The following is a 24,351-nucleotide window of genomic DNA, read 5'->3' on the forward strand; positions in this document are numbered from 1 at the left end:
TCTGCTGCACAAGCAAGCAAACAAATAAATAAACAAACAAACAAACAAACCAGTGGCATTGAAATCTGAGAGCCAAGGGTACTGTTCAAACCAATGCCTCCCCTCTTTTGTTCAGCCACACTGGGACTGTAAAGGAAGCCGTATTCCTTTCCAACTTTGGTAAACAAAGTCTGGGTCAATTCTTTTGAAACAGGCCTGAATTGTGTCAGACAGCACAGTAAAGGAAAGAGAGAATGAGAGGGTACACCTTCCAAAAGAAATTGGTACTATTTCAGGAACCATGAATAAATTCAACCTATAGAAGCAGAAAAGAACCAATCTTTTTTCCTGCATGAAGTGGCTGCCTGAAGAACAAAAATAAACAGAAGCCGGAGAAAATTCAGCAAAGCATTTACTGACCAGCTTATCTGTGTGTGGAGATAAAATGGCTCAGTAGGAGATCTTTTTTTTAAAGCTTACAAATTCATCTGGCTCCAGCGTCAATGACCTTGAACATTCATAAAAAGAGATGTAGCAGTGCCTCTTCTAGCAATTCCTTCCTGTTTTGTTGTTTGAGACAAGAAGGCTATTCTTGGCTCCTGCCTAGGACTACCTGGCCAAAGCTATGAGGATCTGGGCTTAAGTCCTCTCAATCCCTCTAGTAAATAACTGAGCAACCCTGCAAAATCCATAGCTACCTGAGCAGAGCACAAAACATCTTTTTTTCCTTTTACTTTAAATCAACTGTTCTCCATTACTAAAATATACTGCTGCCAGCAGTGTTGAGATATAGACGTCTCTGAAGTGGAAACTGCTTTTTAAATTTGTTATAGCAACTAGAGCTTACCTCTTTTTTAATATATGTTATATTATATACATATGTTATATAATGTTATAGCAACTAGAGCTTACCTCTTTTTAAATATCTATCTATCTATCTATCTATCTATCTATCTATCTATCTATCTATCTATCTATATCCAAAATCCAATGTGAAGAAAAGATTTGGCATGTCCTTTTTGGGAAAAGGGAATGGGTTTCCTTTTTGGAAAGGGTTGTAAAATAAGAGGATGAATTAGAAAATACAACTCACCAAGTTCTTGACACAGTGAAATGGAAACTAAGTAGCAGTAAACATCTAGAAGAGTTTATTCAAAAGAAAAAAAAAAGTAGGATTGTCCCACTCAGATGTCCCAATCAGATCTGAAGAATCTTTTTGGATGAGAAGTGAAACATTTTCAAAGAAAAACAAAGTCCAATTGCCTTTTGAAAAAGCACCCTTTGGGACAATATGACTTGGATGACTGAGAATCTCTCTAGAAACCAATAGGATTAGTTTGCTGCTCCTTCGGTATTGCTGAGGTGGATGGCAAGTATACTTAGTGATATGTCTCTCTTCTCCCTGATTTATTATCTTTCTTTCTTTTACAGTATACAAAAACCCTTGCAGTATTTACTTTACAAATATTCCTTTGGAATTAGCTATGACTCTTGACATGTCCATAATATATTACCATTTTTTAAAATTCACTTGGAAATAAGATGCAGACAGTTCAATATTCTGCAGTATATTAAGATCCTAGGAAGTAAACATAGTGAATCTTGTACAAATTGTGACTTTCTTGAGGTGATTGTGTGAAAATTTAAGATAATGTTTTCCCCTAAAATATAACTTCTCTTTTAGCTAGACAATCAAACCATGAAATGGGAGAAATGATTGCCTCAGAACTGAAGAATAATGTATGCGTGTGAAAAAGAAAGAGAGAGATGAGAGAAAGAAAAGGGGTAGCGACTGATGGGAAACAAAACTTTCTTAGGTTATCTTGTCCTTTGAAACATCACACAGAACTTTTTAAAAATACAAAAGATGGACTTCTCCCCCCCCCCAAGCCAATTAAATAAAGATAAAGTAAGTATCGAATTGTTCTGTCAACTTTAGCACTTGTGGGCAATTTAAAGCTCTTAGCTATGATTCCAAGCCTTCCAATCATTCAGCTCTGCATAACCTCTCCGTTGAATTATCTGAGAAGAAATACGAGTGATAATCCCTGGGATTTCTAGGGAAAACCCTTGCCAGGCTCTGCATGTGATGTACTGGCAGATCAGAGCCAGCAAAAGGGCAGAAGGCAGAAACAGAGTGAAAGTTTAGTCAATACGGAACTCACAGGGGAGCAAAAATCCGTTAAAGGGTCTTTATTTTTCCAAAACTTTCAGAAAGAAAAGAAAAAAGGATATTTATGTGAAATTCATAGTTCTTAGCTCATGCATATTAATTAATGGATTGGTTGGTTGGTTCATTCAGTTTAGTTTTCTAGCATGAAAGGACTAGAACTAACTTGGAGAGAATTCTTGCTTTTTTCTGCAAGCACATTTATAAAAGAGAAGAAATAGGCAAAGCTGAGACAAGTATGCAAAAGGCAGGTAAATTCTTCTTCTCCTTCTCCTTCTCCTTCTCCTTCTCCTTCTCCTTCTCCTTCTCCTTCTTCTTCTTCTTCTAAAAATATTTTCTTAATCCTGTCTTTTTTATTTTTATAAATAATTCAGCCTGGCAAACATATGTAATATTTCTCCTATTTTCCCCACAATAACAAACCTGTGAGGTGAGTTGGGCTGAGAGAGATCAGCCAACCAACTTTTATGCCTAAAGTGGGACTAGAACTCACAGTCTCCTGGTCTGGAGCCTTAACCCCTAAACCAAACTGGCTCTTTTAATACTACTCCTATACTCTTTTACAAAACTCTTTTTACACTTTTATATTATTTTTAAAGTAGTGGAAGACTGTGATGCTCAAAGCTACAGGAAAAGTAGTGTGAAACTGAATTAAGAAAAAGTGAATAGAAGCAGTGGTGAAATCCAATTTTTTTTACTACCGGTTCTGTGGGCGTGGCTTGGTGGGTGTGGCTTGGTAGGCATGGCAGGGGAAAGATACTGCAAAATCCCCATTCCCTTCCCACTCCTGGGGGAAGGATATTGCAAAATCTCCATTCCCACCCCACTCTGGGGCCAGCCAGAGGTGGTATTTGCCAGTTCTCTGAACTACTCAAAATTTCTGCTACCGGTTCTCCAGAACCTGTCAGAACCTGCTGGATTTCACCCCTGAACAGAAGTCATATACAGTAAGTAGAATAGAAAGATAAGCTAATTCAAGTGTCGCCTACACCATGTTGTAAATGTGTATTTATTATCCTTCTTAATAGAACAACAAGCTTTCCAGATATAGCCTGTATTTCACTTCCAAGGAAGATGCATGGAAGAAACTTAATCTAAGAACGAATATATCAGAGATAAGTAAAGACAAAAATGAAAATAAAACTCACCTACTGCAAAGCAATAGATACTTTATTCTTTGTCTGTAAGAAGACAAAAACACTGAATTTTAGGATGGACTGGTTATATCAGTTTTAACTTTATTTCTCAAGCTGCCCTGTGTAGTAGATGGGATATAAACTAGAATCCAGGCTACAATTTGCTCCTTTGCTTCATAGCAATTTATTGAAGTAGGTGAATCAAATCATGGCTGGAGCATTGTTCTTAACATATCCACAATAATTTTGTATGGGTACATAAGTATGTTTCCTTCAAATTCTCACTTCTACCCCTTTACACCTCTAGCCACTTTTAATTCCATGCAGAATACCACACATTTAATACCTGGTTTTGAAATGGAATTTCTTAAGTCTAATTTATATGGAATATTTAAACCAAGACCACATGAGGAAAAATGAGATCTTTGCACTCATTGTGAGCTTCTCCCTTTGCAAAAGGAGTGCTGGAAAAATGGTGAGAATAAGAAAGGGTGGCATGAGGTAGCATTTGGAACGACAACTTGTAAATACATTAGTTATTTCCCACCAGTGGAAAACACTCAAAGAGATGGCTGCTTTTTCTTGGCAGTATCACCCTATCTCAAGAGCTCAACAATTTCTCCTTGTCCTACTAAATATGTGTGAGTCAAGTGTTGATTGCTGCCAATTTCAGTGGACCCTGCTGTTTTTGTTCTACTTTGATTTCTATTTTTTTTTCCTTGTGGTAAATGGGTCACTTTTGCAGCCAAGTTGAGAGACAAGAGCTTGGACAACTACTCGAGAAGATCATTTGATGCACTCTCCAAAGTCAACTTTGTAAAACATGGAGGGGATTACTGAAATGGTGTAGCCAGAGGTATTAGGCAAATTTCTGAATCATAAGAGCCATTAAGGGCAACCATCAACATCTCTTAGATAATCTGTATGTCAAAATTCTTAATGTGATTAAGAAAGCAACATGACACCCTAGACACTAACATCCATGTAGCTTCCTGCCTGACTTTAATATTTTAGAAGATACTTTAATTAAAAAGAAGTAGCAGCAGCAGGCATGGTACAAAGTTTTTTAATCATCATCATGTTTTTTTTTTGTTTATGTTTTTTTTTTGCTAAAAATATCTTTAAATCTTTCATATGCCTCAAGCTTTCTTAAAAAAGAAAAACAGACTATATTTTGTTTGCAAGTGAGTTGTCTACTCTAGACAATGATATCTTTGCACTTCTAGTTATCCAAGAGTAAGAACATCCCATACACTAAAAGCAGCATAAAGCAGCACATCAGCTCCCGATGGCCCTGGATGAAGCTGAGTACCTCGATCCAGACCAATCGGGTTTCAGGCCCGGATACAGCATGGAGACGGCATTGGTCGCGCTGGTGGATGATCTCTGGAGGGCTCGAGACAGAGGTTATTCCTCTGTTCTGGTCCTATTAGATCTTTCAGCGGCTTTTGATACCATCGACCATGGTATCTTGCTGCGGCGCCTCGAGGGGTTGGGAGTGGGAGGCACCATTTTATGGTGGTTCTCCTCTTACCTCTTGGGTCGGACGCAAGCAGTGTTGGCAGGAGGGCAGAGATCGACCATGAGGCCCCTCACTTGTGGGGTGCCGCAGGGGTCAGTTCTCTCGCCCCTTCTGTTCAACATTTATATGAAACCGCTGGGGGAAATCATCCGTGGCTTCGGGGTGAGGTATCATCAGTATGCTGATGATACCCAGCTTTTTATATCCACCCCGAACCAGCCCAGTGATGCCCTTGACATGATGTCCCGGTGCCTGGAAGCAGTACGGGTCTGGATGGGGACGAACAGGCTTCGGCTCAACCCTGCCAAGACTGAGTGGCTGTGGGTACCAGCATCTTGATCTGATGGAGAGGTTCCATCACTGGCTATAGGGGTGAAGTATTACCCCCGTAGACAGAGCACGCAACTTGGGTGTCCTCCTGGATTCACAGTTGAGTTTAGATGATCACATAACAGCCGTGACCAGGGGGGCGTATGCCCAGATTCATCTGGTGCATCAGTTGTGTCCCTATTTGGACCGAGATGCTCTACGCACTCATGCGCTAGTCACCTCCCGTCTTGACTACTGTAATGCTCTCTGGGGCTGCCCTTGAGGACCACTCGGAGGCTTCAGCTGGTGCAGAATGCGGTCGTGCAGGTTGTGATGGGAGGGTCCCGATACTCCCATGTTACACCCCTCCTGTGTGACTTGCATTGGTTACCGGTTGCCCTCCAGGTGAGATTCAAGGTGCTAGTAATGACCTATAAAGCCCTATATGACTTAGGCCCAGGATATTTGTCGGACCACCTGCAGCCAGCAACAGCTTCCCATCGCCCGGTACGTTCTCACAGGGAGGGCCTTCTCCAGGTGCCGTCGGCTAGACAATGCTGGCTGGCGACCCCCAGGGGCAGAGCTTTCTCTGTGGGTGCGCCCACTCTTTGGAATCAATTCCCCCTGGGGCTTCGGTTGGCTCCTGACCTTCGAACCTTCCGCCGTGAATTAAAAACATGATTGTTTACATTGGCCAACCTGGACTGAGGGGGTTTGATTATTTTAATGGGTTTTAATATATGTTTTAAATTTATATTTATACATTTATGTATTTTGTATGTATTTTATGTTTTATTGGGTTTGTTTTTATTGTTGTGAGCTGCCCTGAGTCTACGGAGATAGGGCGGCATACAAATTACATAAAATAAATAAATAAAATAAATAAATAAAGATCTTTTGTGGCCTCATCACCCTTTTAAGATTTCTCCCCCTCCCCATGGCACTGCTGAAATTCAGCCACAAAACATTGACATTTGTTGGCATATAAGCGAAAGGGATAAGGAATAAGAAATTAAATAGGGCTACTAAGCCTTAAATGATTTCAATGCACCAGTTTTATTTGTGTGCCCTCCCTGACTTCAGAAAACAGCTTAAATATATCCTACACCTTTTCTCTGAAAGCAAATTTATCTGAGTTGGATGGATAATGAGTTAACTATTATACCTCATTCTACTAGGGACTGTTTTCCATTAGAAGTTTTATTTTCACTCTAACCATGGATGTAAACGCTCCTTAATTGGGTATTCCATGTACTTGATAGTCTATGTTCACTTCTTAAGAAGGGATATGCAGAGAAACTCAAGTATATTAATATATTTGAACGGTAACCTTTATTTGCTTAGTAAGTTGCTTAAAAACTCAGGCCAAAGAGTATAAAGATGTACAGAAAAGCAGGTTAGTCAGTGAAACTCACAAAACACCTGTTCATTTTTAATTGGTTTCACTTGGTTCACATACTGGAAAATAATCCAATCTAGGGAGCAGCAAAAGGGACAGAAGACAGACTGACAAAGGCCAGCATGGAGCAGAAATGATCAGTAGTTGCCGAGTTTTTAGCGACTTTTTCTATTCAATAGACCCTGGAAACAGAACTTTCTTCTTTGTATTGACTTTAGATGGGTTGGACTGGAGCTGAAATCAAGAGGAGAAAGCTATATGAGGGAGGAGGTTCATTCTCCGACATTGTTAGTTGGTTTCTGAATGTTTCATTACCAAGCTAGGTAACATTTTCAGCAGAATTTAGGGGATGTCATTGTTGGTGTTCATTTGCTTATAAGGGCTTGTTACCAACTCAAGAGGATGGTGCTCATCTCTGATTCTCAGCCTAGGGTGCCAGAGTATTCTAAAAGATGCTTCTGTTATCATATGGCCAACATGAAAATACAGAATGCAATTCCTTTCTTGCTAAAGTGGTACCTATTTATCTACTTGCATTTGTGTGCTTTTGAATTGGTAGGTTGGCAAGAGCTAGGGTGAGAATGGGAGCTCACCCTGTCCCGCAGCACTTGGGTCTCAAACCTGAGCTGTCAGCTTTCTAGTTTACAAGCCCAGCATCTTAACCATTGAGACATCACACCACCCCTGCAGACACAGATACAGGTACAAAAAAGGCAAATTTTTTTTAGCTCCTCCTTAGAAAGTTATGATTGAGAAACAACAAATGAAGGCATTTTCTCTCCTCCAACTAAGAAAACCCATTAAACCTTTTGACAAAACCGATAAACAGTACAAGATAACTAACTCTGTTAAAGTAATGATCTTATGGGAAATGAGAGGAGCATAGAATAAGGAAACCCAGGAACAATTTGAATAGCAAAGAACATTTTCATCCAATAAAAGCTAATCTGAAGAATTAAAGCAAACAAATGTAAACTACCATGCAGTGGTATATTAAGATGTGTTGATTTGTAATGTGTTGTGGCACTTCATAAATTAAAGATTTTGCTTCTCCCGAGAGGAGACAATTCAAGTGTTGTCAAATACTTGAACTTAAACGTTCTGCTGGTTCGACACTCCATGTTTATGATTACAGTGAACCTGCAAGTCAAGACACTATTATTTATTTATATACCATCTTTATTATTATTATGAACAACTCAAGGTGGCAAATACATCTTATACTCCTTCCTACACAACAACAGTCTGAGAGGTGAGAGAGAGAATGATTGGCCCAAAGTCACTCAGCTGACTTCCATGTCTAAGGTGGGACTAGAACTCATGGTCTTCCAGTTTCTAGCCTGGTGCCTTAACCACTAGACTAAAGTAGCTCAGTTCAGTGTATAGTTCTCTGACTGCCCCTGCAGGCTTGCATGTAAGAAGGGAAATAGATATCCCCCAAATTTGGAAGTAGTAAATACTTATCAGCATATTATATTAACACAATGCTTCTCAGTGAGGGTTTTGGAGCACTCTATGCCAAAACATTCCTCATATTTGAAAGTATCTTCCCAATACTTGGACTGCCCCACAGCATCCCATGTGGAGAGCTCAAATAAAGAGCTATAATTGCACCTCATCTAACACTGCTTGGTTAAAAGATTAGTTTTGCCACTGCAGATTTCCTATACACAAAGAATGCTAGTTTCAAAGCTAAAATATATTTAGGAAGAAGACTTACTGAGGGTCTCATTGCAAAACTCAGGGAAAAACTGTACAATTCTGCTTAATAGTGGCATTATCTTTCCAGCATTTTCCTGTCAATTATTTCCATTGTTGTCAAATGGTTTCAAAGGCAGATAAAATAATTGGGTAAACAGAGTGTGATGGAATGTTTAACAGACCTTGGGACACGGAGAAGGCGTCTTTAAAGCAAAGATACCTGAGTCAAGGGGAGGGAGGAATCATGAAAAGAGACTCAGAGTAACTCCAAACTAATTACTTTAGGTATAACCTGGAGAATTTCCTTGGCAGGCTTTCAAGATTTTGTTCCAACACTCTACTAGAAATAAAGATCTTTTCAGAAATCCAACTGCTTATTTTTTTTACCCCCGATTCTGCCTACCTTGAAGGCCTTAACACAGTCCTATAAACACCAACTCTGAACATCTAAAACCAGAAGGAAGCTGCAGAACGACTAACTAGTCAATTATCTGATGTAGCAAAGGGAGAGGAAAATACTCCCAGAAAGTCAGACGTGGAAGACTCAATCAATCATTCCGTGAATCATTCTCTGCGGTGTTCAGAATACAGCAAAATTGGAAAAAATGAAAGTCTAAGCAAGCAAACTTGAAAAAAAAATTCCTTTCTCCCTCTCTTTCAGGTGAGCTTCTAAAGGAGGCAGTTCCATCCTGGGGAAAATGGAAACTGGCCCATTCCATAATGAGAATGGGTGAATCAAACGAAGCAACCTTCTAGGGAAAGAGAGAATTAGATGAAAATGACATTGTGGATTGATCTGAGCTTTTTTGTTCATTCCATTCTATTTTTTTCTACCTGTATGTTGTATGTATGCCTACATGCAGTCCTTGACTTAGAACAGTTCGTTTAGTGACCGTTTGAAGTTACAATGGCACTGAAAAAAGTGACTTATGATTGCTATTCATATGACCGTTGCAGTATCCCCATGGTCATGGGATCAAAATTCAGTCACTTGGCAATTGACTCATATTTATGATAGTTGCAGTGTCCCGGGGTCATGTGTGACCTTCTGACAAGCAAAGTCAATAGGGAAGTCAGATTCACTTAAAAATTGTGTTACTAACTTAACAACTGCAGTGATTCACTTAACAACTGTGGCAAAAAAGGTCATAAAATTGGGCAAAATTCAAGGGTCTCACTTAACCACAGAAATGTTGGGCTCAATTGTGGTCCTAATTTGAGGACTACCGGTATATGTACATTGAGACTTGCAAAATTATTGTGAATAAAAGGCTCTGAGATTTATGAGATTTTCCTTTCTTCAAATTTCTCTAGTTACTGGCTCCTTCACCTGAATCTGCCTAATAAGCACCTTTCTTTCTGCTGAGATCCATAGCACCATTCCAGGGGTGAAATTTATTTACCTTCGCTACCGGTTCGTAAATGTGAACGTGTGTGCCTCCTTCACGCATGCGCAGAGCCTTCTGCGCATGCACAGAGGGTCAAAACCAGGACGTGATGATGGGTGGGTGGAGCCACCCGCTGCCGGCGCTACTGGTTCGCCCGAGCCGGATAGAACCGGCTGAATTTCACCACTGCTCCATTCTGACAGGATGTCCCGAAGATGCTTTTTCAAGAGGCATCAAGTTGTCTCTTGAAAAAGCACCTTTGGGACAACCATGGCCTGGATGACTGAGAATCTCCTCAGACATTCTAGCAGGACAGAGAGCGATGGAATGTCTCACCAATCTCCTTCTGAGGTAAAGATGCTGGTAGGAAATCTCTCTGTAAAAACATGTTGCTGGCAACTATCAAACAGATTTTCCAGATAGTAAGAGGTTACAAAAGTAGGGTTTACAGGTCGTCCTTAATTTATGACCGCAATTGGGACCAAAATTTTTGTTGCTAAGCAAGGCAGTTGTTAAGTGAGTCATACCCAATTTTACAATCCTTTTGCCACAATTCTTAAGCAAGTCACTGCAGTTGTTCAGTGAATCACATCATTGTTTATTAAATGCAGCTTCCCCTGTTGACTTTGCTTGTCGGAAAGCAAAATGTCTCGGAAGGTTTCAAATGGTAAATGCAAGACCCTGGGGCTCTACAACCACCATAACTACATGCCCATTGCCGAGTGCCCAAATTTTGATCAAATGTGTTGTGGTGATGCTGGGATGGTCATAAAGGCAAGGACCAGTCATAAGACACTTTTTTCCAGTGCTGTTGTAACTTTGAATGGTCGCTAAATGAATATCTCTTAAGTCAAGGACTCTCTGTATGTGGGAAGGATTTAGGGATTCTGCTTGAGAGAACCAGAGTGGCCATCCCATTGCATATCTCTGCATGCATGAGGAAGCCTACACATGCATGGTTAAAGTGCTCTTCTACCTCAGATTAACTGACAGTCGTGTGCAACTGAGTTTCAGTCCCCATTCATTAACTTAAGACAGGGGTGTCAAACTCAATTTCATTGAGGACTGCATCAGGGTTGTGTTTGACCTCTGGGGGCCAGGATGGAGGGGCCAGAGTAGGCCTGGCCAGCTCGATATCACTCCGTCAGGGATGTCTGTGGTGGCCCGAGCACTCTGCCAGTGAAAATAGGCTCCCGAGCTCCGTTTTCAGCTGCCACAGCCTCCTGCAATCCTCTGCCAGCGAAAATAGGCTCCCGAGCTCCGTTTTCAGCTGCCACAGCCTCCTGCAACCCTCTGCCAGTGAAAATGCACACGGCCCTCCCAAGCTCTGTTTTCACTGGCCAAAGAACCACAGGCCAGGCCTTCACTGTTTCCAGGCCGGCCCCGTGGGCCAGATCTAAGTACTCCATGGGCCGGATCTGGGCCCCAGGCCTTGAGTTTGACACCCCTGACTTAAGACATGGAATCTGTAGTATATCTATGCAAAGATCAGTTCCTTGCTCACATATAAAATTTGACTACCCAACTCCTACTCTGTCTATTGGGGGGGGGATAGGTTCTTAAAAAAACAAAAAAAAATGGAAATTAGGAGCTAAGATTTAGAAGCGAAACAGAGAATCTTCTCTACTTAGCAGTCCCAGAGCTCTAATAGCGAGCCCAGAAGGAACAGAGGCTGTCTTTTATCTTTGAAAAGTAAAGCATTAGGTAGAAATATTGTGTAAGATTACTTTTAATTTGACTGTGGGTATCTAATTATAATAATAAAGTCTAATTCGTTATTTCTGTTGATTGTGGTCCTTTATAAGTGCAGTCCTTACATGGTTATGCAAATTAGCATCTTTTTACATCAGAGCTGCCTCTATATTAGTATAGTAAAAGATCAGTAGCACTGTGTATTTGGCTCAGAGCTTTATACTGCCGGCTGTATTTTTCTATTTGATGTTCTCCTCAGATGCTATCTGTGTTTTGAGCAGCTCTATATTTTTATCACCTCCTCCAACGCTGAATGTTTTCCATGTGAATTGCATATAAAAGGAGGATTTTTACCTTTTCTCTTTTCCCTTTTTTCTAAAAACATTCATGATTTCATGAAATGGAACTATAGCCATATCTGTATCTCAAAAAGTTTGTGTATGTATGATTTGCTTTGCCACCTGTTGCAGTGGTGGAGATAGTGTTGTAGGGTTTATCTCATTTATTTCTTTATTTCCTTTCAATTCAAATTTTAACAAAGTGACATGGAACTCTATTTCTCTGGCATCTCAGGGTTATACCCGGGCAAGTACTCCATGGAAGGCAGAATAACCAAGCCACTATACAGATGCAGTAACTAGACTGTGTAGATGCCACAAGGTCTCTGAGAGGGGAAATTTGAGACCTCTGATCTGTTACTTTATGGGCTTTATCTGTTACTTTTTGCTGCTACAGCAACCCACATATAATGTATATCGCAATAGCACTTAGACTTATATATCCCTTCATCGAGTTTTACAACCCTCTGTAAGCGGTTTACACTTTACAGAGTCAGCATATTGCCCCCAACAATCTGAGTCATTTTACCAACCTTGGAAGGATGGAAGGTTGACTCAACCTTCAGATGGTCAGGATGAAACTCCTGGCAGTAAGCAATGAGTTAACCTGCAATACTGCATTCTAACCAGTGCTCCACCATGGCTCCTAATATACAAGAATCACAAATTATCTGTTTTCCAAAGATACCTGATCCAATCCTATTGCTTGATCAGATAATTGTTTTTACCCATGTATAACCAGACAGATGCATTAGAATTCCAGAGTTGTTCTGGAGTTGGGTGGTGCTAAAATAGAATTAAATAAATAAATATATCTGGAAACACATTATTTTTAATCCATTGGCAAGATTTTGAATATTTTGAATAAGATTGTAATTACTGCCTATATAGTAACAATTGTTAATCCCCTCTATCTTGAAATTCTTCTTCTGAAATTTTTATAATTTTTTTTTATAATTTTAAACCTTTTGATTCATAGTATTCTGGTTTTAATGTTTAAATTTATTGATGGTATTGTACATTGCCCAGAGTCCCTCTCCAAAAGAGATAAGTAGTTAAGAAATAGGAATATATAAATCTATCTATCTATCTATCTATCTATCTATCTATCTATCTATCTATCTATCTATCTATCCTCTATCTGACTGCCCATCTTGTATATATAACTCTAGATGGCTAACAATTAAAACAAGAACAAGAACAAGTAAAAAAAATAGACAATGATTAAAAACATAAATAAATAATAGTACAGCTTTTCATAAACACCATTTTGGTGGACCCTTGAGAGTGGTTTTTGGCCATTCTCTTTGTTTCTACGGTACTAATTTTTGCCTTAAGAAAAAGAACTAAACAAATGCAACCACTTGAGCTGCTTTTCTTTGCTTCTCATCCATCATGAAAGGACAGTGAGGGCTATAGATCTTTAGAAGACATCTGAATGAAAAGAAAATGAGCACTCTATTTCACTTAAGAGGCACCGGAAGGTAGAAGGCTTAAGAATACCATTGGGACAAGAACTGTATTACAAAATCTCCAAGTATCTCAGATAGATAATCCTATTTTAGACAGAGAAATAATGTCACTGACACACTTATTTCACAAGACTGAGAAAAATGGAATCATTTATATTTACTTCAAAATTCTGTATCTAGAAAGAAAATAAATGTACATAAACGTTATGATTATTTTTGTGAATATTCTAGGATGGAATAGAAAGGTATTCCTTCATGTCAGTACATAGGAAATTTCTTTATTTGATCAAAAACTAGCTTTAATACTCTTGATATCTATATGTCTGAGGAGACAATACCAACATAATTGCAGCAAACAACATGAAATTCTATGCTCTAACTGATGGCATTGTGCTTATTACATTAGAAATAGATTTTCAAAGACAAAAGTAGTAGAGTCCCTATTAGAGCTGAAACTGGTCCATTCCAGCTGAATTACATCTTATTACTTATAGACCTTCATAATCATAATAACTCCTGGTGGCTTATAATACAATTAAAAACAGAACACTCAATAAAACCTAGGGGAGAACATCAACAAAATATGAAACTGTACACTCCTGGTTGTAACCCTAATTAATTAGTAGCAGCTAAAACTTCAACATTGCAGAAAATATCTAACTTTACAGCAAGATAGCTCTGGATTTTTGACCCCCTTGGTTTTGGGAATCTTCTATATTTGATTCTGGATGGTGTGTGTGTGTGTGGGGGGGGACACTGGCCCAGACATATCCAGTGTGCAATCTGAGAATCCTTCTGAGCAAATGGCTCCTGCTCAAGGCATAGGTGGCAGTGATGATAAGAATGTACAAATTTTGGTTTTGTATCAGATGTGTCCATTCCTGGACAGGGGAGCTGTGCTAATAGTCAATCCGGACTGGATTGCTACATTTTGTGCTCCATGTGGAGCTGCTCTTGAAGAGCATTTAGACTGTTGCGAATGAGATAGGGCAGGCAGTAAATGGTGCTGCACATGTCACACGAATCCATAAACTGCATTGGCAATTAAGAAGAAAAAAATACAAGCCCAAGTTTGATATCAGTTAATACTGGGACTTAGAAAATGACATAAAACATTGCATCATCAGAAATATTAAAGGAGGTCTTTGAAGAATGGAGTCAGAAAGTAGTAACCAACAATATCAAGGCTGTCAGTAATGATGTCTGACTCTATGAATTGATTATGTCTAAAAGATACTAATAAAGGAACGGCAGTTGTCAAACAAATTTTATCTGGCAAGATAGAGAAAGTATTGAAAATGGAGCTACACATGATAGGCAAAGAGAGTGCTTTGGAAAAGGATGCTTTCCTGAATATACAAAAGAAACGCTATAGAGCACTGCACGACACTATAGAGCACTACCACACCAGAACAACTAGACACAAGAACAGTTTTTTCCCGAACGCCATCACTCTGCAAAACAAATAATTCCCTCAACACTGTCAGACTAGTTACTAAGTCTGCATTACTATTAATCGTCTCATCGTTCCTATCACCCATCTCCTCCCATTTATGTCTGTATGACTGTAACCTTGTTGCTGGTATCCTTACGATTTATATTGACTGTTTCCTAATATGATTTGATTGCTTATTTGTTCCCTATGACTATCATTAAGTGTTGTACCTTATGATTCTTGATGAATGTATTTTTTCTTTTATGTACACTGAGAGCATATGCACCAAGACAAATTCCTTGTGTGTCCAATCACACTTGGCCAATAAAGAATTCTATTCTATTCTATTCTATTCTATTCTATTCTATTCTATTCTATTCTATTCTATTCTATTCTATTCTATTCTATTCTATTCTATTCTATTCTATTCTATTCTATTCTAAATTGGCTGAAGTTCTAAAAATTAACAACGAAATACAAATGTTGAACCAAGAGAATGACCTTGGGAACATTTTCTTATTGGATCTACGAAAGAAGCTTGTTAAAGCCTTGAAAAAAATCCATGCGATGAGATAAAGAAAAACTGAAGAGAAATCAAATCCTAAAACAAGATTTGATTGAATTAAAGTTTGTGACTATGAGAAGTAAAAGAAAGGAATATAAAGTTAAGTTGCTCTGTTTGATAAAAGTTAAAATAAGATTTTTTTTTCTTTTTGCAATGTTTTGGCAACCTTATGGACTTTTAGCTAATACTATGGTAAGAGTGAAAAGTTGATACTTTATTTATTTGTTTTTGATAAGGAGTGAAGCAATGAAGAGATATCTGTTTAGCCTTATAGGAGTTATTTCTTTGTACTTGTGATGAAGGTTGGAAGTAACTTCTTCATATATTTCTAAGATTATTAAAGGCCTAGAGACTAAAACTACCATGTTTCTCAGAAAATAAGACCGAGAGTCTTATAAGAGTCTTATTTTCTTTTATACTTGAAAATAAACACTTGGGCTTATTTTCGAGGAAGTCTTACTTTTTTTGTGGTGCAGCAGACCAGACTCGGTGTGCTGGATGCGTCGTCACCTCCATTCCAAACCTTCAGATTTCAGAATGGAAGCTTTTTGGCAAACAGGAAGAAAATGGGGAGGGGGATTTTGCTGCCTGTCATTCTTCCCTCAGTCTGTGCTGAACTTGAGAATGGATGACAGGTAGCAAAATCCCCCTCCCCATTTTCCTCCCATTCACCAAAAAGCCTCCCATAAGCCTCCCCAAAAAAGGGAAACAGCAAAGCAGTTGGCTGCGAAGCTGCCGGCTTCGGGGAAGTGGCCCAACAAGCAGAAGTGCTGTGCCAGAAAGAGAAGGGCAAAAGAACGGCAAAAGCACCTGTAGGCAGGACAAGAAATAATGGATGGAAACTAATGAAGGAGAGATGCAACCTGGAACTAAGGAGAAACTTCCTAACAGTGAGGACAATTAACCAGTGGAACAGCTTGCGATCAGAAGTTGTGGGTACTTCATCACTGGAGGCTTTTAAGAAGAGACTAGACAATCATTCTGTCAGACTTCGATGCTATCTCAAAACAAATGAATTTCCAAACTGCTAATCTTTAAGGAAATCTTCTCTTTATTCAAGTACAGCAACCGGATCATGACTCGATGCGGACAAGACTGACCTTTTGCCCCCCAATCCCTCCCTTTCCGATCCCCAATTCTCTGCTTCTCATTGGCTATTTTCCAAGTCACTCTCCTGACTTCTTGTCTCATCATTTCACAGGAATGTTCCCCCCTCCTCATTTCCACGGAGACCGAGCTTCAAAGGGATTTAACAGGCAAAAGTTCAGGGTTTATCTCCCTTTTCTATGTCAGTGCTGAGACGCTGACACACTTCTCTGAAATGGTATAGGGTCTCCTGTTTGAGCAGGAGGTTGGACTAGAAGACCTCCAAGATCCCTTCCAACTTTATTCTGATTGATTGATTGAAGATAATCTATATTGTCACTTTACCAATACAAATGATCATTATCTTCTCTTTCTCTAAGTTTAGAATATATTAGTTTTTACCATGTTTTCCTGAAAATATGACGTACCCTAAAAGTAATTCCTAGCTTGATTTTTATATGTGTGTCCAATATAAGCCCTACCCCAAAATAAGCCCCGCCCATTCTGGGGTACATGAGGTGGAGTGAGGTGCATGGGTAAAAATTAAGCTAGGGTGGGGATGTGGGGGGTGGTGGAGCTGCCCTACTTGCCAGGCCTCGCACACCACACACTTTGCAGGCCCATTTCTTCTGCAGCTGCTTGCCACCACTTGCATGCATCACCCCCAGCCTCCTTTTCGTTGTCAGAGACCCTTCTAGAAAGTCCTCTGCAGCCATAACAGAGTACCGGAAGGCCTCTGATGGCAAAATAGAAGCCAGGGGGCACTGCATGTGTCAATCTGGAACCTGTTTCTCATCTGATGGTGAAATGGAGGCTGGAGGTGACATGTGCAAGCGGCAGCAAACAGTCGCAGAAGAAATGGGCCAGCAGTGGGTTCTTGCTGGGCGGGGCTGTCAGTGCCGTTGTCGTGAGGTGAGTCAGTAATTAGAGCTCTCCCAAAAATAAGACCTGGTGCCTTTTTTGGTGGCAAAAATATACATATAAAACGGGTCTTATTTTTGGGAAACATGGTACTGCTGCAATTAAAATTCTTAATAAAAGTTACGTTTTTTAAAAAAAAAATACGTCAGTGACATCACATTTTATGACCGTGTTGCTTAGCAATAGTTTCTGATCCCAATTACCATTGCTAAATGAGATCTACCTGTAACCAAATTCACCCTATAAGTAATCTTCACAGTGCAATTTTGGAAAATGCATGTGGCTTCTATTATAGAACTTTGATTAGCCATAGATTATCAGACCTTACAGTACTGGAATATTCCAGTGACAGTGAGTCTTTTTAAAAAAAAACAGATAATGTTTTGGAAAACAAATACACATATACATCCCCATTTCAGCATAATACTGTATATATAAAACACAGATTGATATACTTCCCTGCCTGACATTTGGTTAAAAACCTGTGATGCTCATACCAGGACCATCAATCTACAATGAATTTTTATTATTTATTTCTAATGAGTTAAAGATTCAGAGAGGATGCCTTCAGATCTTTCAGTTTACTAAGAGTGCTAAAACTAAAATTAAAACCAGCACTTAAATATTGTGTATGTACATTCTGAAAATTTCCAATGAAGAAATAAAGATGCTGCATTTTTATATATGTACATTATATGAAGTGGCCAAAATTATCAAAAATGCTGCAAGAACTTCAAATAAGAGCATGCTTCTAAGCCAAAATTGTAGACGTGGGAGTAATTTTTTTTTAAAGAGAAGAGTCATTAACATGAACATAAGATGCCAATACAAGTGTACAAATTTGGATAGATTCCAGTGGTATCTAATCCCATTAAAGCAGAAACTTACAAACATTGACGATTAGCATATGCATTGAATTCTCTTCTTGCTGCAGCAAAAAATTAACACTCTCAGTCATTTTCACATGTAAATTCAATTGCTTCTGTTCCCCAGATACAGACAAATAATTCACACAGACCTATTTGAGACATACATCTACAGATCTTCCCTCCTACAGATATTGCTGTCATACAGCCTCAGTTCACTATGCCACCAAACTCTTTGGCCAGGAGAGATATGTGATGTGTCAACACAATTGTCTGGGGTACAAAATGTTCCTTTTTGAGATAGTAATGCTGCTAGCAGTAATCACAGTCTTTCTCACAGGACTATTTTTTCCCCTGTTTCTTAAAAATGCATATAAGATTGCCAAATTTGAAAGAGAAAATGCTTGAAATCTACTATATAATGTAGTGACTTTGAAGATGTCTCACTGAAGTGGTGTTTATTCCAGATAAACAAGATGATTAAATTAGTAGTACATAGATAGTCCTCGACTTATGACCACAATTGAGTCCATCATTTCTGTTGTTAAATGAGACATTTGTTAAGTGACTTAGGCTCCATTTTATGACCTTTCTTGCCACAGTTGTTAAGTGAATCACCACAGTTGATAAGTTAGCCCCCGGTTGTTAAGTGAATCTGGATTCCCCATTGACTTTGCTTGTCAGATCATCGCAAAAGATGATCACATGACCTTGGCATGTGATCACAGCAAAGATCGCAAAGTGAGTCAGTTGCCAAGCATCTGAATTTTGATCACATGATCATGGGAATGCTACAAATGTTGTAAGTGTGAAAAATGGTCAATGGCGTTTTCAGTGCTATTGTAACTTTGAACAGTCACTAAATGAAATGTCATAAATTGAGCTCTACCAGTAGGTAGTACTCATTTAATGACCATAATTGGGCCTGGCGACTCTGACATTAAGTGACAGGTCATTAAATAAAACATCAAGTGACCATGCAAAATTTATGACATCAGTGCCTCTGCAATCATTATATAAGCTATCATGTGACCAGGGCTTGTAATTTCATTGCCGAATTCTCAATTGACTTTGCTTTTTGGGATTGGGCTGTGAAATACACAAATGATGGGACATTGAAACTATCATAAAACACCCGGCAGCTTCAAAGTGATCTAATTTCAATCATGTGATTGCAGGGACACTGCAACAATCATAAGTGCAAAGATTGGTTACAATGTTACATTTTCAGCACCATTGTATCTTTAAATAGTCACTAAACAGGGTAGTCATTGAGTGAGGGTTGATTCATTTACTTTCTGGCCAGGCTGGCAGAGAACTTGACAAATGGAGTTCACATAATTGTGGGACGCTTAGGAACTGGTTGGAAGGGCAAATAGGTTGCCAAACATCAGAACATAATTATAATCAGAATAGAGCTGGAAGGGACCTTGGAGGTCTTCTAGTTCAGCCCCCTGTTCAAGCAGGAGATCCTATACCCGTGATGGCAAACCTATGGCACGGGTACCAAAGGTGGCACACAAAGCCATATCATTGGGCACACGAGCGTTGCCGTAACTCAGCTCCAGCGCGCATGCATGCGCCGGCCAGCTGATTTTTAGGCCTTCTGGTCCCATCAGATGTTGGGAAATGGGCTGTTTTCAGCCTCTGGAGGGCCTCCGTGGGGGGTGGAGAAGGCCGTTTTTACCCTCCCCAGGCTCCTAGACAGCCGCTGGAGCCTGGGGAAGGTGAAAAATGGGCCTACCGGGCCCACAGTGCCATCATATGCTAAAAGTGGGGGGTGGGGCGCATGCGCAGGGGTGGGGCGCATTGAATTATGGGTGTGGGCATGCCCAAGGGGGACCTTCCTGCACTCCTCTTGCTTTTGGCACACGATGACAAAAAGGTTAGCCATCCCTGTCCTATACCATTACAGACAGAAGTGACTGCCCAGTCTCTTCTTAAAAACTTCCAATGATGAAGCATCACTGTTGCAATATTTTTAGGATCAGACTCAATAATGATAATAATGATTAGAGGTTTAAATATATTTTTCTTTAATCATAACAGGCATTCTATATTCACTGAATATTCACAGATAGAAGCAAGGAAAATGGTGAGGGTGACTCCTTATATATACAAAGGGCGGAGTCAAGGATGGGAGTGGTGAATTATGAATACATTAGGAAACAAAGAATAAGTTAACCCCCGATATCCCATATATACATTATTTACACATTAGGGAATAAGGCATTTACATCTGACAAATCCCCCTCTAAATGCCGGTTCGCTATACAACACCAATTACATTCAGATTCAGGACAATATAAGACATATAATTTTGAAGTTAAATATTTGTGCTGTTTAGAAGGTAAAGGCTTCGTTAATATGTCAGCTAATTGTTCAGAGGTATCACAATGTACTGCTTTGATAAATCCATCTTGAGACAATTGTCTCACATGTTTAAACTTTATATCTATATGCCTGGATCTTTGTCCAATGGCATCGGATCTGGATATTTCAATGGCTGCTTTATTATCTTCATGCATAACAAAAGGTAAAGCAGGTTTTCTCCAGACATCTGAAATCAAATCATTAAACCATACAAGGTTATTTGCAGCTTTGGATAAACAAACGTACTCCGCTTCTGTGGTTGAAGTGGCTACCAGTTCTTGTTTACCAGTGTACCAGTAAACTGGACAGTTATTTAATAGAAAAATATAACCAGAAGTGCTCTTTCTGCATGATATATCTCCAGCCCAATCCGCATCTGCGTAACAAGTAAGTTTTGGTTCTTTGTCATTACTAGGTTCTAATACTAAACAAAAGTCTAATGTACTTTTTAGATATCTTAGAATTCTTTTGACAGCTTCCCAATGATACATAGTTGGTTTACTAACATGTCTTGACAATAAATTGAGAGGTAATGCAATATCTGGCCTGGTCCAATTAGATATATAAAGAAGTGAACCTATGACTGATCTATAAAATGTATTATCTTTGAATTCAGGGGAAGACTCATCATTGTTTCTAAGGAAATCAGTTTGCATAGGAGTGTCACATGGTTTGGCATTGTTTAAATTGCATTTGGTTAGAAGTTCAATAATCTTATCTTTCTGAGTAAGTTTGAATCCCCTTCTAGTTTTGTTAATTTGTACGCCAAGGTATTTGTTTACTTTACCTAGAGATTTCAACGAAAAATGTTCGTTTAGCTTATTTACAAAGGTTTCTCTTCTCTCCTTGTGTTTTCCTATATATAAAATATCATCTACATAAATTAACACGAATTCAATGTGATCATCACTTTTTTTTACAAAGAAACAGTTATCAGCGGTGGTAGCGTTAAAATCCATGGTCTTAAGTACTTTTACCAAACAATCATACCATCTTTTGCCAGATTGTTTTAATCCGTATAGACTCTTGTTCAATAGCCAGATTTCATTCTTATTAGTGTATTGACTGTGTGGTGCCCTTACATATATTTCCTTATCTAGTTTTGCGTGTAAGTACGCAGTCTGTATGTCATATTGAAATACATCAAGATTGAGTGCAGATGCCACTACCAGAGCTGTTTTAACACTCTCTGTTCTCACTGTGGGAGAGTATGTGTCAGTATAGTCCTCCGGATATTTTTGTGCATAACCTTGTGCAACTAATCTGGCTTTGTATAGAGTATTGCCTCCTTCTAGATTTTTAATTTTATAAATCCACCTAGTACCTATGATTGTTTTATCTTTAGGTGCAGTCGCAGGTGTGAATACATTTAATCCTTGCAAACTTTCCATCTCTTTTTTCATAGCTAGTTCCCATTTTTCTTTTTCTTCATAAGGGAGTTTTAATACTTCCTCATATGTATTAGGTGTTATTTGTTCACCATCCATATGCATTATGTAATCTCTGTATTTACCTGGTATTTGATTTCTATTGTTTCTAATAGCTCTTTCAGGTTTGCTATGGTTGTCATGCAAATATCTTGCTTCCTTTTTAGTTAATGTGTCTGTCTTTATTTTGTGCTGACTATTTGTCCAAGTTTTGGTTTTGTTTGTATTTTTGTTGATATTTTGATTTTCTATTGTTCCTTCCTCACAAGATTTTGTATCTTTGCATTTATCTGGAAATATTTCATTAAGATGTAATTTAGACCAATTGGCTTGTTCATGGAACACAGCTGTTCTGGAGACTATAAATTTGTTATTATTATCAATGAATCTGTACCCTTTGGTGCCAGTTTCATATCCCATAAATCTTAATCTTCTGGATACGTTTTCTCCCTTTCTTCTCAACTGCTTAGGTATGTGTACGTCTGCAGTGACTCCAAATATGTGCATGTGTGCTAATTTGGGTTTCCTATTATATATCACCTCATATGGTGTTTTATTCACAATACTGGACCAGGTTCTATTTTGAGTGTAATTTGAATAATGTAAGGCTTCTGACCAAAATTGTTTGCCTAAACCAGCATCCTCTAATGTGCACCTAATCATGGTTTGTAGTGTGGAATTCTTTCTCTCTGCAATCCCGTTTTGGAATGCAGAAAATGGACTAGATGTGAAGTGTAGCATTCCTCTATCCTTTAACCATTGGGAGAATTCTTTAGACATGAATTCACATCCCCTATCTGTCATAATTTGTTTTATTCTGATATTATGTTGTGTTTCTATGCGTTTGTAGAATTCCTTAAATTTCTGAAAGGTTTCATCCTTGTGTTTTAATGTGTAAACAAAACCATAGCGACTGTAGTCATCTACTATTGTTAGGAAGTAACGTTTTCTATAAGTGATTGATGGAGTTAATGGACCAACTAAGTCCATATGTACTAAGTCAAAAATTTTGTTAGTTGTTCTGTTGGATTTTTTTGGTCTGGGACTAGTTTTTAGTTTAGTGGATTTACATACTGAGCATTCCAAATAATTTTCACAATTTTTTATTTTGACACCTTCTGCGTGTTCAGTCATTTTTTGTACTACAGGAAAACTTGCATGTCCTAACTTCCTATGTAAGATGTGAGCACACTCATCATGAATTGGTTTACCTATTCTTGGTTTCTTCTCTTTGTGTGTATTTGTGTGATCATGAGATATTTCACATTCATCATTGTCACTGTTACTAACATTTTCATCATCTGCCTCAATACAATCTTCCATATTTGAGTCAATGTTATGTAACCATCTTTCTTTTGTTACCAGATAGGGTAGGCCTCCTTTAATCATCACAGTACCTACATTTGTTTTGTCCTTCTCTAAAGTTGCTTTCCCCTTTGAGAAAACTATATTGATATCAGAATCTCTACTTAGTTTTATGACACTTAGTATGTTATGAGGTATTTCAGGAATTAACAATACCCCCTCTATTTTTCCTAGACCAGGCAATGTTATGTTTCCTCTGCCTAATACTTGAACCTTTTCTTGATTAGCTACCTTTATTACAAACTTATCTTCTGTAAATGAAGACAGAATATTTTTGTTATTAGTGGTGTGATTGGTTGCCCCAGAATCGATAAGCCAATTATTGTTCTCATTTTGTTGTGTTTTAGTGCTGTCTTGTTTATTTAGTCCATTCAGTGAACCAGATTTTCTCTCTTTTGAATTTTCTCTACCCCCTCTACTTTCTCTGTAATTTGGTGGGCTTCTATATTTATATCTATCTGTGGAAGACTGTCTATAATTGTATCTGCTTCTATATTCTGGCCTATGTCTCTCCTTTGATATTTTGGGACAGTCTCTTCTATTGTGTTCCCTGGACCCACAATTGTGGCATTTAAAAGTTTCATTGTATTTTTCTTGGAAAGCTACCTTCCTAAAAGATTTGTGTTCTGTGTGATTGCTAAAACGATTTTTTCTTGAATTGTCTTCAGCTATCAATTTGTTAGATAGACTCTCTATGGATAAATATCCTAGATTGATGGTGTCTAAGTGTGACATAAAACTATCCCATGATGAATCAAGTGAATTGATAATAACACTTTTCATTGTTTGATCTGAAATCACTTCCCCCCTCAGATGCAGCTCAGCTCTTATTTTGTTTAGAGATATCAAATGCTCACTTATGGAAACCCCTGGTTTTACTCTAGAAGAAAAGAAATCCTTAGACATTCTTGTAGTGGTAGCTACACTGTCGCTGTGAAACAGATTAAACATGCATTGAATTATTTCTGAGACAGTTAGGTTTGGTTTGATACTATGATACATTGCAGGAGATACGCTAGATATTATTAAGAAGAATGCTCTATGATGTAAACAATCTATTTTTAAAGTCCAAGGTCTTCTTGGAGGACTAGTGATAAAGAATAGTAAATTTTCTTTCATAAAGACAACCTGGAGCTGTTGATACCACTCTTGCAAATTAATGCCATCAACTCTAAGTTTTGGGAAGTCACTGGGTAAATTTCCCACA

The 24,351-nt window shown here is 38.6% G+C and overlaps 1 long non-coding RNA gene across 1 annotated transcript in view; it reads right to left on the minus strand.

The window, feature by feature from the left end:
• Nucleotides 1-3,315: 3,315 nt before the first annotated feature.
• LOC132710616 (uncharacterized) overlaps nucleotides 3,316-24,351 on the minus strand; it is a 128,054-nt gene continuing 107,018 nt past the window's right edge. The window contains exon 3 of the long non-coding RNA XR_009621295.1: nucleotides 3,316-3,330. This is a non-coding gene — a long non-coding RNA (uncharacterized LOC132710616). The remainder of the gene's footprint in view (nucleotides 3,331-24,351) is intronic.

The sequence above is a fragment of the Pantherophis guttatus genome, chromosome 1 (genome assembly GCF_059756535.1).
Source record: "Pantherophis guttatus breed Tessera chromosome 1, ASM5975653v1, whole genome shotgun sequence".
NCBI classification, from domain to species: Eukaryota; Metazoa; Chordata; class Lepidosauria; order Squamata; family Colubridae; genus Pantherophis; species Pantherophis guttatus.